Here is a 13,388-nt window from a genome sequence, read left to right on the forward strand (position 1 = left end):
CAACATAATTACCATTTTTGATATTCTCAGTTCCTTTATGTAGTTCTGCTTTTTTTAAATGCAGAACTATGTTTCTTCTGCCGGAAGAATTCTTTTAAAATTTGTTACAGTTCGAGTCTTTTAGCTAGAAATACTCTCAATTTTTTTCCTTTTTTGTTCTTTCTGTGAAGTTTATTTCATTGTACCGTATTTTTTCCCTCTTTCTTTCTCCTTCTGTCCCTCCCTCTCTTCTCCTTCCCCCTTCCTCCTCCTTCTTCTTTACTTTCTTTTCCTTTCTTCCTTCCCCCTTCCTCTTTCCCTCCTCCTCCCTCTCCTTCTCCTCCTCCTTCTTCTTTACTTTCTTTTCCTTTGTTACTTCCTTCCCTTCCCTTCCTTCCTTTGTACCTTTCCTCCCTCCCTCCCTTCCTCCCTTTCTTTCTTTTCCTTTTCTTTCTTTCTTCTCTCTTTTGACAAGGTTTCCTACACTAGAGTGGATTAGCACAACTACAGCTCATTGCAGCCTTGATCTCCTATCCTCAAGCCTTTCTCTTGCCTCAGCCTCTAGAGTAGGTAAGACTACAGGTAAGCACCACCACATCTAGCTAATTTTTGAATTTTTGTAAAGAGGTGTCCTACTGTGTTTCCAGGCTAGTCTTGAACTCCTGGGCTCAGGCGATCCTCCACCTCAGCTTCCCAAAGTGCTGGGATTACAGGTGTGATTGATCATGCCTGGTCTCTTCATTTAAGCCTATATCGTTTTTAGGTATGGAATTCTAATTTGACAGATTGCTTTTCTGCAGCATTTAAAAATGATTTGTTTTCTGGTTTGTATTGTTTCTGAGGTTGGCAGAATTCTAATTCTTGTTCGTCTATAAAATTTTCTGGCTATTATTTCTTTCAGTATTTCTTTATCTCTCTCCTCTCCCATCATTTGTATTTTAAACTGCTTGATATTGTCCTACATGTCACCGAGGCTCCATTGATTTGTTTAAGTCTTTTTTCTCTAAGTTTTGGTTTGGATAGTATTTTCTTTTCTCTGTAGTGTATAATTTGATATTAAATCTATCTTTTTTTTCGATATTACATTTTTCATCTTCAGAAGTTCCATTTGGGTCTTTAAAAATATTTTTTGCTTCTCTTCTCATTATATGCATTTTTTTCTTTATATTATTAAGCAATTTTTTATCATTAAAAATCCTTTTCTGTTACTTAAACCATCTTAGTCACTTTTGAGTCTGTTTCCATTGGTTGACTGGTCTGGCTACCGATCACATTTTCCTGCTTTTAGTCTAGTAAAGTTTTATTACTTGCTGGATGTTATAAACATTAAATCATTTAATGTCTGGATTTTGTTATTTTTCTTGAAAGATTTGGGATGTTTTGCTTTGTTTTAAGCTAATCGTGGATTAGCTTGCTTTTTTGAGAATTTTAACCTTTGTTAGGATACATATAGAATAGCTATAACTTCTAATACTACTTTATTGCTAAGGCATAATTTCTGGAGTTTCTAATGAACACTTAGATGTTTATTAGAGTTTTTCCTTTCTAGCTACTTAAAACTTGAGCATCTTTCCATCCTCTGAGAGCTTTGGGAGTATTCAGTTTACAGTTCCATGGTACTTTCTGGCTGTGCTTCAGTAAGCTTAACCTTCAGCATACACAGCTTATTATTCGTTCAAAGACTCAAGGCAACCCCTATGCAAACTTCTAGAACTTTCTTCTCTGCATACTTCTCTCCTCTCCATTTCTCTACTTTGCACAATAGCTGCCTCAGCCTCCTCACAATTGATTCTGTATATCCTAAATTTAGTGACACAACTATGCTCTGCTTGGATTCCCTTTGTATGCCTTATATTCTAGAATGTGGCTTTAGACAGAAAGACAGCATGAGTATCATGGTTTCCTCATGTGTTTCCTCTTTTCTCCAGAATGTTTAAAGCATTATTTCATATTTTATCCAGGTTAGTTGTTAACAGTAAAGTGGGAATTTCCCTATCATAACCAAAGTGCAAAATAATTATTTTCTTTTTTAAAATTAAATTGTTTTCCATACTACTGTTTTTATTTATGTGGCTGCATCAAAAAAAGGTGAAGCTATTTGGAAGTATTTTTATTTGGAAGGTTTTTTTCATTTTGAAGCAGATCAAACCCAAGTCTATACTATTGTTTTGGCATAAAATCCTTCAGAATGAAGACATAATTTGTTCTCATCAATGCTATTTATGAGAATACTGTTGTACCCATTTAAACTGTTCCCCTGACTGAGGATACTATTTATATGGAAGCCATTATCTCAAAATCAAGAATGGAAGAATGGAGGATGTTGGTTAACAATACTGGAAAATTAGAACTACTTATATTATTTCATATTTATCCACACAATACCCACTAAATAGCTGTGCTTTCAGTACTAGATTTCAAAGATTGCTTATTTTAACTGAAATGCTTTTTTTCTTAAGGAGTTTTGGAACTGGATGATTTAAAAATCTTTGTCCATAGAAGGCATCCTGTAACAATAGGTGATGAAAAGAGAAATTCATCTTTCTTCGTAGACTGAAGTTAGTCATTTATTGGCATACTTTTTTTTAGAAAGAATATATAATTTTTGAAACTTAATTAAAATATATGACAGATAATTTAAAAAGATGAAGAAAAATGGTAATTTTAAAAATAGCTAAAAAATTAGTTTAGAGTTTTTTTATTTGCAAACTATAATTGCAAACAAACCATAATGATCTTTTAAATGAAGCTATACAAATTAACATAAATTCTTATCTAAGGGTGAAAGTTTAATCTACTAGTTAAACACAGATTCTTATGTCGCACTGTCTAGGGTAAAACCTAAAGGCTAAAGGTAAAACCTATCAAAAAAGATTTTTCTTCCAGGTTGAGATTAGATTTATACTAGCATCTTTATTGTCACTGTAATCAAACATCGGAAAAGAGTCTCTTGGTTGACCTAAACAGTTAACATAGAAAGATTTTTCTGAATTAGTGAGTGTAGAGAAATAAATTATTCTTCTGAATAATGATAGTCCTTTCCTACTTGCCCTCTTACAAAGTAGAACTAAATAATACAGAACATTTTCATTTAGAATCTCAAGATTATGAAATCATTACTCATAATGAAACAAAGAATGACTTAGTGTCACATCTTTTTGGGATAAAAATTTGTGAAATAAAAACTGTGCTGGGACTATAAAATTAAGGCTGTTAAACTTTAAAGAAAAGCATTTACATAATATAACATGGTTTTCTATGGATAGTGACAGTTTTAGGTTTGTTGGGAAGGAAAATAAAACAGATTATTAAAAAATCTAAGACTACTATTGGATGCTTGATACTTAGACTTTGAAGAAATTGCATTTTACATTCCTGTGTTATGTCACTGTATCATTTTTGTTTTTTCAAGAATATGTGGAAGGTGAGACTGAGTTAAGAGTCATTGCTGTAGGCTTCAGCACAGCTATAATTTATAATATTTTTGCCAAGCTTTGTGCCTGTGGCCTGGATCTGTCATAAAATGAGTGCATGACAAAACCTGACGACTTCTGACATGCCCAGCATACATTTTAAGCAAACAACTTTACTTAGTTTGCTCTGAATAGATACCAACCAAGCCATCCTTAAATAACATAAGGGGACATTTGCACTGTAAAGAGAGGGAATGGGCTGAAGAACCTGGGCCCTTATTCAGGTGTATTTAAGATTTGTCTTAGAAAAATTCCTATTGCACAAAGGTCCCTTTCATAAATACACACTTCATTAGCTTCTTGATGCTATTAACTAGTCCAGAATTCAGTGCAGAATTCTGTACTGACATAGCAAAAATCACAGTATTTTGGAGTTTTTGAAATACTAAAATTGAGAACATTGATCTTAGAATAAACAAGGGTGATTAATACTTTACGAAATTACACATAATTAGTTGTACTTAATCTACATACAAATTAAAAATATATATTCTGCCTCTTTCTATGCAACAGTAAGTTTCTTGAGGAGAGGGATTAGTTCTTCTTGGTTTTATAATTCTAGCACTCAGCATTGTCTGCTAAATGCTCAAGTGATTTTTAGTAAATAACGAATGAAGAAAAGCCTAAATCCTTTTTGGTACTAAGGATTGTGGATGTTTTCACCACAAAACGAGAGTCCTGGTATCACCATCAGATTATTATTGCTTTTGTGAATTATTTGAAGGTTACATAACTTTTGTTTGAAGACCTGATCAAAGATGCTCATATTCTGTACCCATAAACTAATTCTTATAACACTTGAACCTCTTCCTTTACTCTCATCAACTCCAACCCCTCAAAAAGGTGTCTTAGTCACATCTGTTCTCAGGGAAATTGGTTCCCTTCATTCTTCAGTCTCATCACAGATATACCACTCATTCTGGTTATTAAGAAAATTTGCTTGTTCCCCAAATACATCATTATAACTATAGGCCTATCAAGTTGAGGCTGCTTACTCTACTAGCACCCACTTAATATAAAACAGCAAGTAAGATGATATTCTCAAACATTATACTTATAATTGATAACTCTTTTATGCAATCAATGTGTAATGAATTTTTATTCTAATCAACTCTCTTGATTATCTTTTTTTTGTTTCAGTTTTTTTCTTTTCAACTTTTATTTCAAGTTCAGGTGGTAAAGGTGCAGATTTGTTAAAAGGGTGAATTGTGTGTCTTGGGGGTTTGATGTTCAGATTATTTTATCAACCAGGTAGTAAGTATAGTACCCAATCGGTAGTTTTTCAATCCTCATTTTCCTCCCACTCTCTGCCCTGGTGTCTATTGTTCCCATCTTTGTGATTATATGTACTCAATGTTTGGCTCTCACTATAAGTGAGAACATAGAATATTTTATTTTCTGATTCTGCGTTAATTCACTTAGGATAACGGCCTCCAGCTTTATCTATGTTGCTGCAAAGGACATGATTTTACTCTTTTTCAATGGCTGCATAGTAGTCCATGGTATATATGTACTGCATTTTCATTATCCTGCCCACCATTGATAGGTATTTAGGTTTCATTCCACATCTTTGCTATTGTGAATAGAACTGTGATTAACATATGCATGCTTGTGTCTTTATGACAGAATGATTTATTTTCCTTTGGATATATACCCAGTAAAGGAATTGCTGGGTCAAATAATAGTTATAAGTTATTTGAGACATCTCCAAACTCCATTCCACAGTGGCTGAACTAATTTACAATCCCACAAGCAGTGTGTAAGTGCTCCCTTTTCTCTGCAACCTTGCCAGCATCTGTCATTTTTTGACTTTTTAATAATAGCCATTCTAACTGACATGAGATGGTATCTCATTGTGGTGTTGATATACAATAACTAGTGATGTTGAGCATTTTCTCATATGCTCGTTGGCCGTGTGTATGTCCTCTTTTGAAAAGTGTTTGTTCATGACCTTTGCCCACTTTTTAATGAGGTTGTTTCTTTCTTGTTAATTTGTCCAACCTCCTTATAGATTCTGGCTATTAGATCTTTTGTTGGATAATAGTTTTCAAACATTTTCTCCCATTCTATAGGTTGTCTGTTTACTCTGTTGATGGTTTCTTTTCCTGTGCCAAAGCTCTTTAGTTTACTTAGGTCCCATTTGTCAATTTTTGTTTCTCTGCAATTGCTTTTGGTATCTTTTTCATGAAATCTTTGCCAGGGCCTATGTCCAGAATGATATTTCCTAGGTTTTCTTCTAGGGTTTTATAGGTTTAAGCTTTACATTTATGTCTTTAATCCATTGTGGGTTGCTTTTGTATATGGCATAAGGAAGGTGTCCAGTTTCAATCTTCTGCATATGGCTAGCCAACTATCCCAGCATCATTTATTGAATAGGGAGTTCTTTCCCTATTGCTTCTTTTTGTCAGCTTTGTTGAAGATTAGATGGTTGTAAGTGTGTGGCCTTATTTCTGGGCTCTCTACTTTGTTCCATTGGTGTATGTGTCTGTTTTTGTAGCACTACCATGCTGTTTTGGTTACTGTAACCTCATAGTATAGTTTCAAGTCAGATAATGTGATGCCTCCAGCTTTGTTCTTTCTGCTTAGGATTGCATTCACTATTTGGGTTATTTTTGCTCCCATATGAATTTTAGAATTTTTAAAAATAATTCTGTGAAAAATGTCATAAGTAGTTTGTTAGGGATAGCATTGAGTCTGTCAATTGCTTTGGACAGTATGACCATTTAACAATATTAATTCATCCTGTCCATAAGCATGTAATATTTTTCCATTTTTTGTGTCATTTTTGATTTCTTTCAGTAGCATTTTGTAATTTTCATTGTAGAGACCTTTTACCTCCATGGTTAACTGTATTCCTAGATATTTTTGTTTGTGTGTGGCTACTGTGAATGGGATTATATTCTTGGTTTGGCTTTCAGCTTGGACATTGTTGGTGTATAAAAATGTTACTAGTTTTTATACATTAATTTTGTATCCTGAAACTTTGCTAAAGTTGTTTATCAGATTTAGAAGTTCCCAAACAGCAACTATGAGGTTTTCTGGGTATGAAATCATGTGACTACAAAAACAAATAATTTGACTTCCTCTCTTCTTATTTGGATATCTTTCATTTCTTTCTCTTGACTGATTTCTCTGGCAAGGATTTCCAGTACTGTGATGAAAAGGAATAGTGAGAGTGGGCATGTTTATCTTTTTCCAGTTTTCAAGGGGAACCCATCCAGCTTTTGCTCATTCAGTATGATGTTGGCTGTGGGTTTGTCATAGATGGTTCTTATTATTTTGATGTATGTTATTCAAGACCTAGTTGGTTGAAGGTTTTTTTGTATGAAGGAATATTGAATTTTATTGAAAGCCTTTTATGCATGTATTGAGATGATCATTTGTTTTTTGTTCTTAGTTCTGTTTAGGTGATGATTCGCATTCTTTGATTTATGTATGTTAAACAAGCCTTACATCAAGAGATGAAGCCTACTTGATCTTAGTGAATTCATTTTTTGGTGTTCTGCTGGATTTGGTTTGCCAGTATTTTGTTGAGGATATTTGTATCTATGTTCATCTGGGATATTGGCCTGAAGTTTTCTGTTTTTATTGTATATCTGTCAAGTTTTGGTATCAGAATAATGCTGGTCTCATAAAATGAATTAGGGAGGAATCACATATCCTCAATTTTTTTTTAGTAGTATCAGTAAGATTGATATCAGCTCTTTTTTATATATCTGGTAGAATTTGGCTTTAAATCCATCTTGTCCAGGGCTTTTTTCAATTAGTAGGTTTTTTATTACTGGTTCAATTTCAGAACTCATTTTTGGTCTGTTCAGATTTTAAATTTCCTCTTGGTTCAGTCTTGGGAGATTTTAAGTTTGCAAGAATTTATTCCTTTCCTCTAGGTTTTCTAGTTCATATGCATAGAGGTGTTCATAAGAGTTTCTAAGAGATTTTTTTTATTTCTGTGGGGTTAATGGTAATGTCTTTTCTGGTTATGCTTATTTGGATCTTCTCTCTGTTTTTCCCTTTATTATTCTAGCTAGTGATCTATCAATCTGATTTGTTCTTCCAAAGAACCAAGTTTTTGGTTTGTGGATCTTTTTATGGTTTTTCACATCTCAAATTCATTTAGTTCAGCTCTAGTTTTGTTTTTTTCTTTTCTTCTTCTAGTTTTAGAGTTGGTTTGCTCGTTTTTCTAGTTCTTCTAGGTGTGATGTTGTTAATTTGAGATCTTTCTAACTTTTTGAAGTGGGTGTTTATTACTATAAACTCACCTCTTATCACTGCTTTGGCTTTGTTCCAGACATTCCGGTATGTTGTATCTTTGTTCTCATGAGTTTCAAAAAAGTTTATAATTGCCTTAATTTCCTTGTTTACCCAAAAGACATTCAGGATCACACCGTTTAATTTCCATGTAATTTTGAGTCTTTAGAAATCTTCTCAGTATTCAATTTTATTTTTACTGTACTGTGGTCTGAAAATGTGATTGGTATGATTTTGTTTTTTTTTAAATTTGTTGAAAATTGTTGTATGGCTGAGCATGTGGTCTATTTTAAAGGATGTACCATGTACAGATGAAAAGAATGTGTATTCTGTTGTTGGGTGGACTGTTCTATAGACATCTGTTAGGTCCATTTGATCAAGTGTTGAGTTTAGATTTCAAGTATCTTTGTTAGTTTTCTACCTCAGTGATCTGTATAATACTGCCAGTTGGGTATTGAAGTCTCCCACTATTATTGTGAGGTTATCCAAGTCTCTTTGTAGGTCTCTAGGAACTTGTTTAATTAATCTGTATGCTCTAGCATTAAATTCATATATATTTAAGATAATTAAGTCTGTTGAATTTAACCCTTTATTGTTATGTATTGTCCTTCTTGGTCTTTTCTGATCTAGGAAATGGTAGTTTGTTTGTCTAAAGTCTGCTTTTTCTGAAATTAGAATAGAATCCCCGTTCTTCTTTTTCCTTGATGGATTTTTCTCCATCCCTTTACTTTGAGCTTGTAAGTGTCATTGCATGTGAGATGGGTCTTTTGAAGAGTGCATACAGTCAGGTCTTGGTTCTTCATTCAACTACCACTCTATGCCTTTTAAGAGGGTGTTTATCCCATTTATATTTAAGGTTAATATTGATATGTGTGGATTTGATCCTGTCACCATGTTGTTAGCTGACTGTTATGCAGATTTGTTGTGTAGTTGCTTTATGGTGTCATTGTCTATGTATTTAAGTGTGTTTCTTGGTGGCCAGTAGCATACTTTAGTTGCCATGTTTAGCACTCCCTTAAGGACCTCTTTCAAGGCAGGTCTGGTAGTAATGAATTCAGTTAGCATTTGCTGGTCTGAAAAGCATTTTCTTTCTCCTTTATTTATGAAGCTTAGTTTGGCCAGATAGGAAATTCTTGTTTATAATTATTTTTTCTGTAAGAATACTCAGTATAGGCCCCCAATCTCTTCTGGCTTGTAGCAGTTCTGCTGAAAAGTCTGTGTTAGTCTTATGGAGTTCCCTTTATTAGTGGCCTGCCCCTTCTCTCTAGCTGCCTTTAATATTTTTTCTTTCATGTTGACCTTGCAGAATCTGTTGACTATGTATCTTGGGGATGGTCATCTGGTATAATTTCTCATAGGGGTTCTCTGGATTTCCTGAATTGTAAAATCAATTTCTCTAGTGAGTTTGGGGAATTTTTTGTGGACAATATCCTCAACTATGATAGCAACTTCAAAGATTAAACTAACATCAGCCCATGTAGATGAGAAAGAACTGGTGCAAGAACACTGGCAGCTCAAAAAGCCAGTGTCTTCTTATCTACAAATGACCACACTAAGTCTCCAGCAATGGTTCTTAACAGGTTGAAATGGTTGAAATGATAGACATAGAGTTCAGAATCTGGATAGAAATGAAGATCATCAAGATTCAAGAGAAAGTTGAAACCCAAACCAAAAAATCTAAAGAATCCAGTAAAATGATACAAAAGATGAAAGACAAAATAGTCATTTTAAGAAAGAACCAAACTGATATGATAAAGCTAAAAACTCACTTCAAGAATTTTCTAATACAATTGCAAGTATTAATAGAAGAATAGGTTAAACTGAAGAAAGAATATCAGAGCTTGAAGACTGGTTCCTTGAAACAACTCAATCAGACAAAAATTAAAAAAAGACAATATCCTCAAATATGTTTTTCAAGTTGCTTGCTCTCTATCCTTCTCTTTCATGAACACCACTGTGCCATAGGTTTGGTCTCTTTACACAATCTCATATTTCTTGTAGGTTTGGTTCATTATTTTTTATTCATTTTTTCTTAAACCATTCAGACTAATGATGTATCTTTAGCTTTACCTGTTATTTTGTCTACTGGATCTACTACTTCATCAAGGCTTCTACTCATTTTACTCTATTTTCTAACAATTTATCAGGAAGTTACTGATAACTTTCTTACTCAACCTTAAGTAGCTCTCTGTTATACTTAAAGTAAATGTCCAGCTTCTTATTTGGCCCATATGATCCTGCATGATCTCATTTCCCTCTACTCACAGCTTTATTCTTCATACTCTAGCTTCATTGACTGTTTTCTCAATCCTCCAGGACAGTGAATTCATTCCTATATCACGACCTTTTATGACTGCTTTTACATCAGGTTTAAAGACCCTCCAGATAGATTTGAACACCATGACTTTCCTTTTGTCACTGAGGTCTTAACTTCCATGCTACCTCATTAGGCCCATGTAAATAAACAAGATTCCTCCTCTAAACTTCCTTATAAGTCTCTGTCCTATTTCTTTTGTTTTTTCAAATAATTAATATCTTTAAAATGTATTATAAATTAACATATATAGTTAATATCTTTCTCCTTTCTCTTTGGGACAAAGACTTTTTCTGTTTACTTCATTTCTGTATACTCAGTGCCTTGAAAACCTTCAGTAAAGGTCCATTAACTGATTGACAGACACATATATATCACAAGTTCTTAGAGGACATAAACCTTGTATTCTCAAATACCCTCTAATGTTTCTAGCAAAAGTAGACAATGACAAATATTGGTTGAAATAATAAATTTTTAAATGATTAAATACAAATGGCAAATAAACATCAAAATGTTTAAACTTTATAAACTATAGGTTAAAGCAACATTGAATTATACTACTATTGCATATCAAAATGGCAAATTTAATTAAAGTAGTAATATCCCAGATTGACCCAAAGTTTTGAGAAAAAAACCTCAAAATACTAGTTGGACATATTTTCCAGGAATTTTCCTAAATACTCACAGATTCATTCTTAAATATTCATCATAACATTATTAGAAATAGCAAATAATTGGAAAAAATCTTTGTGTCAAGAGCAGACAATTGGTCAATATATTTCTAAGATGCAATAATATAATTTCAAATTACAGAAGTATATAACATTAAAATGTTTTTCTTGTCCAGAAGTGACAGAAAGATCCTCTTTATCCTATTCAATATGCTCTATTCAATGAGATCTTATTTTTAGTTCAAATAAAAATCCTATCTCATCACACTGAGAAAGCTTTTACTAAGATCCTGGTAGCCTGTGGTTCTATGTCAGGAGGGACAGAAAGAGATATTATAAATTCTCATAACAAAAAAAATGTAGGATAAGGGAGCTTTAAAGATTGTTTGACATATTAAAGGTTTAAATTATAACAATTAAATCATCCTCAAAAAATATATGTCTACTATGTGATTTTGAGCAATGACATATTTAATATATATTATCATAGGAGAAAGGTAAGTATATAGTGTGAAAAGAGGAGAAGAGAATGAAACTAAATTAAGATCTATTGTCCTCACAGGATATAACCAGCAATTCTATTGATTACTAGTCCACAGTATCTTATCCAGCTGTGTTTTTCTTTCTTCATGTTGTCTAATTGTGAGAGTCATGTTTCTAAAGAAGTTTCTGCAGACTTAGATAAGCATTTACTTCTAAAAAGGGAGCCTTAGCTTATCACAGAAATAACCCTGCGGCCTTGGTATGCAAGTGTCTAAAGAGAACACCTCTCCTCAAAAATCCTTGGGGATTTTGTAGATAACTTTTAAAACTATGAAGCTGATAAGACACTTAATTTATATAAGAAATATTTCCAACTGTGCCCCTAGAACAGGAGTTGCTTAACTAAGGCTTGTGTACCAAATTCATCCTGTTTATAACCTGCTTTTGTAAGTAAGGCTTTATTGTAACATTACTATACCCATTCATCTGTGTGTTTTCTACAACTGGCTATGGCTGAGTTCAGTAGCTGCAACGGAGTCCATATGGCCCACAGAGCCTAAAATATTTACCATCTGGCCCTTTAAAGAAAAAAAATTGTAGATTTTTTTAGTCTAGAACATTCTTTTTATATACATTTCAAATTAATTAACAAAAGTATTGTTTAAGATCTTTTTCATGGTGGATTATTAATTACTTGGCACTATAATAATATACACTAAACTTTTATTGGAAAAACTTCTCTTTTGTAAGTCAAAAACAAAGTAGTAAATTTCTTTCTGCGAAAAGTATATTCAGCCCCATTCAGACAATCAGTATTCCTAAAAAAACACAACTCACACACTCACTCCTACACATGCATATACACACATAGCCAAAGTTCAGCAAAGTAAATACTTTGCAAGTTTCTGAGGAAGTTCCTAACAATAAGAATTACAGTTTTCTTATTATAGTCTAGAGATAAAGGATGGTTCATCTTTTTCAGAAACCTCAGGTTAATCCATGATAGAGCCATGCTAACTTGGAATGAAAAACTGAAAGAAGAGCTAGTAGGAATTCATCTCATCAGCTTCCACACAATATGAAATTGCTTACTATTCCCCTTAATAAGTAACCAAATAGTTTCTGTCACTTCCAGGAACAGAAACTAAGCTACCTAATAGAACACATATTTGCTTTTTCAGTGTGTAGCAACCAGTTAACTCTGTTTGTGTGTATTAATTTAATTTTTAACTGACAAACTCTTGTTAGGCCATCCTTTTTTATAGGTGTATGTTTAAAAAGTATTTAAGTTCTTCAGCTAATGTGTCAGGCTTAATATGAATTCTTTATGCATATTATTACTTTAAATTTTCAAAACAATTTTATGCAATTGATTGCTAGTTTACTGATAAGAATACCAACACATTGTACACAATAAAATTATTTACCTTCTTTTGTTCCCATATAGTCTTTCCATCTAGAAAATGCATAAAAGTATTTCTTTTAATCTTTCTTCCTTTCCAAATCCTAATTATCCTTTAGGATTCAGAGTTCAAACCTCTGCAGTCTTGCAAAATCATGTTATGCTCCATTAATCCTTCCTTTCTTTGAATTCCTAGAGACCTAAAATCTGTACCAGATAGTTCAGCACTGAATAACAAACTATTCTACATTTTAAAATTTCTTTACGTATATTGGTCTAGTTTTTCCAACAACATAATCAACATTTTACATAGTTATACCTCACTCATTTCATTACATTATTATCTCTAAATTAGCTTGTAATTCAATGGAATGATGGTCTGCATTTTAAGAACATAGGGTTCAAATGGTTTTAGCTACAAAGTGGATAGTGGCTCACAATTCAATCCATCTTTGTTACAACACCAATGTTTATACGTTTTTTATTTTAATTTTTTTGTTGTTCATTCAGATGTTAGGTTTCCCTCTTGCCTTTCAGAAATCAATTTCAGGCCACATTATTTTTCTTCTTGATGTCTAGAAGGGAGTATAATGGTTGAATTTTGTTTTACATAGGCAAGGAAACCAAATTATGTGTATTATCAATAAAAGACACTTTTCTTATATTATTAAATGGAGTTTGCACTTAGTAATCATAGTGTTTGATTTGTTAGGTATCATGGTCACATGAAATGTTTCATAAACTTTTCTTTCCATTTTAATTTGTTATTGTTTTTCAAAGGTGTAAATTAATCCTCTGTTTAGGATTATAGATATTTC

This window comes from Aotus nancymaae, unplaced genomic scaffold (assembly GCF_030222135.1).
Source record: "Aotus nancymaae isolate 86718 unplaced genomic scaffold, 86718_ANA_hifiasm-v0.15.2.pri h1tg000016l, whole genome shotgun sequence".
Taxonomy (NCBI): domain Eukaryota; kingdom Metazoa; phylum Chordata; class Mammalia; order Primates; family Aotidae; genus Aotus; species Aotus nancymaae.